Raw genomic sequence first — 6043 nt, forward strand, 5'->3', positions numbered from 1 at the left:
CTCAGCCTGGAGAAAAGGAGGCTCAGGGGGGACCTTCTGGCTCTGCAACCCCCTGACAGGAGGGGGGAGCTGGGGGGGGGTCGGGCTCTGCTGCCAGGGAACAAGGGACAGGAGGAGAGGGAACGGCCTCCAACTGTGCCAGGGGAGGCTCAGGTGGGACAGGAGGAGGAATTTCCTCCTGGAAAGGGTGGTGAGGCCTTGGCAGGGGCTGCCCAGGGAGGTTTGGAGTGCCCAGCCCTGGAGGTGTCCCAGGAAGGCCTGGCCGTGGCACTCAGTGCTCTGGGCTCCTCTACCTCTTGATTTTCTCTCAGACCTTCACCTGTGAAATTCTTCAGAGTCCCATCACCCTCCTGTTTGTTGGCTGTGTCAAACCACGAGTCAGGAGCACAACACCCCAAAGAGTTATGGGCCACCACCATCCCAACAACCTTAGTCCCATCTCTCCAGTGCACTTTTCCCAGCTGGTTGCAGTCTGAAGAACATTGGAAATCTGAGGCAAGGAACTCTCTTTTGGGGAGTAACTGGGAGAAAGCAAAATGGGAGAAACCAACAGGTCTGTAAGAGCTGTGGCTTCACCTCTGTTGGAAGGACGGGCCCTCCTGCAGCTCAGGTGGGTGTGGACCTGAGGTTCCCACTGCTCTTTCTGTTTCAGGAAACCAAAATAACAACAGCAACACCTGATTTCACCTGAAACCAGCCAGGAAATTGTGGCCCTCACATTTAGGTGTGGAACTTGGCTGAGTAAATTACGCTTTCATCACCTTCAAGTTGGACTATTGCAAGCAATACTTTCTGGAGCTGGAGACAACCACAAAAAGGCCCTCAGAAGCCATGGCTGGGTTCATGAGACTTGTCTCCTGAGTCAGACATGCCAAAAAAAGCACTTCACACCACTACTTTGGACTCCTGGTCAAGTTAAACCACCTGCTTCAGCAGTCTTGTCTTTCAGCTGTAAAATCATGAAATGGCCCAGGCATCCTCTGTAAGGAAGAAGGATCAGTAAGGTCAGCAGTTACCATTTTCCAAAACATCCACAGAGATTATTAGGAAAAACTCTCCTTTATGAAGGTGGGGAGGCCCTGGCACAGGTTGCCCAGAGAAGCTGTGGCTGCCCCATCCCTGGAAATGTTCAAAACCAGGCTCTGAGCAACCTGGGATAGTGGAAGGTGTCCCTGCCCAGGGCAGGGGGTTGGAAATGGATGAGCTTTAAGGCCCCTTCCAACCCAAACCATTTCATGGTTCTGTGATTTAGGAGCCTTTACCTTTTCACATTGCAGTGGCTTGATGTCTTACATCTCTTGGAAATTTTTGGAAATTTTATGTATGAGAGTAATCTGGAGGTCTAAAATGCACAGACCTCAAGTGCAAGGGAGGGGGAGTTGCCAACTCCTGAGCTCAGCTTCAAAAAAGGATGTGTTTTAACTCAAAGCAAGACTTCAGTATCCCACCTCCCCGTGATGTGCTTGGCATCAGGAGCCAGGTGAAAGGCACTTTCCCTGAGAACAGATAACTTTATCTCCCCTGCCCTCCTAAAGCTCGGGCAGGGTGACAGGTTGTCGATTAGACTCTCCCTGGAGCTGACTCACAGCCCCACTGTGGAGGGTTCAGTAGTTTACTTGGCTTCTCTGCTTTGTGCTGAGAAAAAAAAAAAATCCCACAAAAAGTCCTCTGTGTGTGGAAGTATCCCAGAAGACAGGAGATAACTTTTTCCAAAACAGTTAAGCACTGTAGGAGCTGCACCCTTTCCACAGCAGTTCATACCACAGGATTCAGGAGAAATGTTCACAGTGGGCTTCTCATTGTTATTTAAGCAGCAAATACTCCATAAAAACTCCAGTACACACACCAAATTCTATTATTTTCCTTAAATTTAAGCTTTTTTTTGTTGTTGTTGTTCTTTTCAGTTATGTGGAGATTTGACTGAAGGAGTTGTGGATGAACACACAGAGTCCCACAACTCCTCCTGTTGAGAAGACACCACGAAAAGAAAAGAAATCTCTTTTTCCTTCAGGACTGTAGAACTTGAAGACAACAGTGCTGGAATAAGGAATATTGGAAGTGACTGTATGGGAGTGAAGAGGGAATGTGGGAAAATTAGGATTTTAGCGTCCTGCAAAACAGCAAGGAAGAAATAGTAAGGGCTGATCTCTCCTAGTGGCTGGTGGGGTAGAAAAGACCAATCTCTGCTCTATAACTGTTGTCTTATGAATTCACACTGCCTTTTTCCTCAACAAAATGTGTTCAAAAACATTTCAAGAATCTTCTAAGTAGTGGTTTGGATCTAATCAATTAATTTGGTTTGAGAGTCAAGTCTTCTTGCCTTATGAGAACAGTCGAAGTACTCACCCTGCAGTCCAAGAAAGTAGAGTTTTACTCTTTAATGCAAACCCTGTGACTGATTGGACTGACCCTGCATTTCATCCACTGAATGCTCTCCTGTTCCACATTTGTCCTAAATCCATCTTTTGCAGTCCACTCCAAAAATTCTTTTTAATTCAACAGGGACTGGACAAAATCTCTCCTACCATGTTTGTTGTTTTCTGACCAGTATTTCACCACACAAATAGCAAACTCAAACTAATGTGGTAACATAGCAAAAACTGGGACCTTCTGGATTGGTTTCCCATCGTGTTCAGTTCCCAGCTGGAAATTCATGGCATCTTCCTTGCAGCTGCTCTGTGACTGCTTTAGCTTTTGGAGTGGGGGGGGGGGGTGAGATGGTGGTGAGAGGGGAACTAAGAGGGCAGCCAGTGGCACAGAACCTGAATATTTCCTTCCTACAGCTTGTTTCATGTGAACTGTAAACTTCATTTTATGGCTAGAAATGGTTGCAAACAGGTAGTCATAGATAAAGCAGTGTGTTTGTTCAGCTCAAATCCCAAGATAGGTCTGTGTGGATGGGCCCAACATTTAGCTCAAGAGACTAAGGCAGAAGAGATGAGCCCTTATTTTGGAGAAGTTCTCCCTCAAAGGACAAATACACCACAAAATTAATGATTACAGAGCTTTTCCTTGAAGACAGTGCAAGGTTGATACACTAAAGGAACTGGGCAATTTTCTGTGAGCCCTGCCCCTCCATCTGGTTTAATTGATAATAAAAGGATAATAATCCAGCTGAGGAACATTTAAAATCCTTCTGGATTTCGTGTGACTAATTGCTTGCTGAATGTTGCACATGAAGGCTTCTTTACAAACAGCTCACTCCTGCAGCTAATAAGGGAATAATAATAGTGCTAATAAGGGAATCTCTACAAGAGTGTGAAAACTCACAGCCTGGGCTTGAATTCACGTCCTCAAACACTGTAAGTGGATCCTTCTATATAATAAGGGCTTTTACAAATCATCTCCTTCCTCTTGGGAAAAGGAGGAATATGAGAAAACCCTCAGCTACCACCACTGCTAAGCACACACTTCAGTTTGCTTTCCAGCAGGGAAGGATTTGAGGATCTGCCTTCTCTTCCACACAAATTAATTATCATCTCTTTTATCTCTGAGCAAACTTAGAATAGACCCAAGGAGAAGGACAGAAATATTGTACTGCAAAGGCAATATTGACCTAATTATTAAAGCTGTAAAAGTCAAGCCATGTGGAATGAAGGTGGAAAAAGCTGTCTTTACCTCATCAATCAGACACAGGGATTTGCAGCAGCACCTCCTGCCTGTAAAAGAAGGGGTGAGGAACAACAGCTCTCACTCAGACTCATGATGTGTTACATTTTGGGGGGGTTGGTTTTAATTCCTCTTATTTTCTGCTACAGTGAAAGGTATTAAACTGTACCTGGTTCAAGAACTTTTTCTCTTGCACCCTTTATCCAGGTATGTAGTGACAGGCAGTTAAATCAGCAATATCTTTGTGAACAACAATAATCACATACATTTTCTACCACACACATTCATTTCAGGTGTGTGCATAAGCACACTGGAAGAACAAGTGTCCCACTTCTTCAAAATTTAGCTCAACCTTGAAAATTTGACACCAAACAGAAAACATCGAGTTTTGCAGCAGGTGTTTTTAGCCCACACCAAGGATTTGGGCAGTTCAATACTTCAGGAAGATTAGGTGCAGCATGGGAGGCACCAGAAATTAAGTTCAGGTATTATTAGGTTTGTTACAGACCTTTTACCCTTTAAGGATCCTTTTACCCTTTTAGGATCAAGGCCACAGGCAGGGAAACAGAGGTGCCTGACCTGTTTGGGTTGCTAAGCTGGGAGAGTCCTCAGCTCTGGGAATTTAAATTGGGAATTTAAATGCAGAAGAGAGTGGGGAGAAGCAGGTTGAGGCTTAGTCTTTCTGTATTTGGGGGAAGGAGGGTTAGCATGTATAATAATTATATCATTAACTTACCTCTCCTTGTAAGGGCTCTGCTCAACACAGGAGTTTTAAAGTTCCCCAGTCTTCCAGCCTTAACTCAGCCAAGCCAAGCTGCTTTGTAGCTGCAATGAAAGCTCATGTGAGTATGGGTTTGGTTCTCAGGTCCCTTTATGCTGTTTTTAATGTTTGCTTTCTGTTCTTCCCAGAACCTGAAACAGAAGGGATTTTTCTCTGCTCATCTCTTTGGGGACAACAAAGCAACCTAAGCCAAGGAAATTTGGGGACAGGGGGTTGTAAGCAGTAACCTGTGGTATTTTTTTTCCTTAGGAAGCTGAGGGGGTTTTGAACAACTGGTGTATAGGATGAGATGCCAGTTTGACAGGACAAGGGGACACAGCCCCAAGCTGTGCCAGGGGAGGCTCAGGTTGGACAGGAGGAGGAATTTCCTGCTGGAAAGGGTGGTGAGGCCTTGGCAGGGGCTGCCCAGGGAGGTTTGGAGTGCCCAGCCCTGGAGGTGTCCCAGGAAGGCCTGGCCGTGGCACTCAGTGCTCTGGGCTGGGGGACAAGGTGGGGATGGGGCACAGGGGGGATCCATGGGCTGGGAGGGCTTTTCCAGCCTCACTGATGATGGGATTTTAAGCAAACGCATTTTTCTGAGAAGTGTACTTAAAAATCTTGTTTCCTGCAGATCATCCCCGTGGTGACTCCAGGTAGTAAACGCAGTTCTGCCGCTGCCTTTCTTACGCTGGAAGCATTCCAGGGTCAGTTTTCTCTCTGCCTGGCTGCTTATTTTCATTAAATGCTTAGAAATATCATATCTCAGAAGCTTCTGCTCCCTCAAGTGAGGCTGAAGTTGGCTGATGAGTCCAGAATTAACCTTCAGTGTGTATTTTCAAACACAGTCCCAACTGCTCTGCTCTGCTCTGCTCTGGGGGAGAAGCAACATCCAGGTCGTGGGTTTGTCCTGAGCAATGATCTAACAGGCAATGCTTGCCAGAGACAAATGCAGCTTTATTGATGACATTTGCTATTTCAATCATACAATTATGTATACGACTCAGGAACTGAGATGCCCTTGTGTCCTGATTTTCTGTAAGTACTGAGGACTTGTGAAGGAAGTTTGGTTATTGCTTAAAAGAAGAGAAATACAGCCTGAGCAGAGAAGAAAGGCACGGTGATCCCTCAGAGGCTTACTTTTGTATTGGGTTTGCCTCTATTATAAAAATGCTGACATATTCTCTCCCTCCCATGGAAGTGTAACAGCAATATTAAAGCCAGTTTTACAGTTTTCATCCTGTACCTAAATCCTCCCCCATCCTGCTCGCTTCTCAGAGCAGACTTTTTCTGCCTGACCTTTCATGGAGTATACATTACTCCTCTCTAGCTCTCCCTCACAAATAAACACCCCACACCTGCGAGTGGAATTTCATCTGGGCAGGAAAAGTGGAAACTTTCTCCTCCTGGAGGAGGGTTTGTGCTTGTCTGGCTGTGCCACCGTGGCTCTGAGTGGGCACTGCTGCAGGAGGGCAGGGAGCTGAGCACCACCAAGGTGTTAAATTGAATAAATTGAATAGCCTGCACTGGCAGAGAGCTCGGAAAATAATGCAGTGGGGTTCAGGTTACTGCACCAGCACTTCCCTCCAGCAGAAATGTAAGCCACTGGATCTTAATAAGGTGGATGTTCCCTTTCACTGGCTGCTGTAATAGCTGGAGAGAGGTTTTTTGCAGTTT

General features: G+C 45.9%; 1 long non-coding RNA gene across 1 annotated transcript; it reads right to left on the minus strand.

Annotated features, from left to right (window-relative positions):
- Positions 1–2039: 2039 nt before the first annotated feature.
- LOC127463525 (uncharacterized) lies at positions 2040–4428 on the minus strand. The gene is made up of 3 exons (XR_007900880.1): positions 4346–4428; positions 3619–3659; positions 2040–2062 (listed from the first exon to the last, which is right to left on the minus strand). It is a non-coding gene; the product is annotated as an uncharacterized LOC127463525 (long non-coding RNA).
- Positions 4429–6043: the final 1615 nt, after the last annotated feature.

Source organism: Manacus candei, unplaced genomic scaffold (assembly GCF_025592945.1).
Source record: "Manacus candei isolate 608988 ecotype Guabito, Panama unplaced genomic scaffold, ASM2559294v1 h1tg000165l, whole genome shotgun sequence".
In the NCBI taxonomy this organism is placed as follows: Eukaryota; Metazoa; Chordata; class Aves; order Passeriformes; family Pipridae; genus Manacus; species Manacus candei.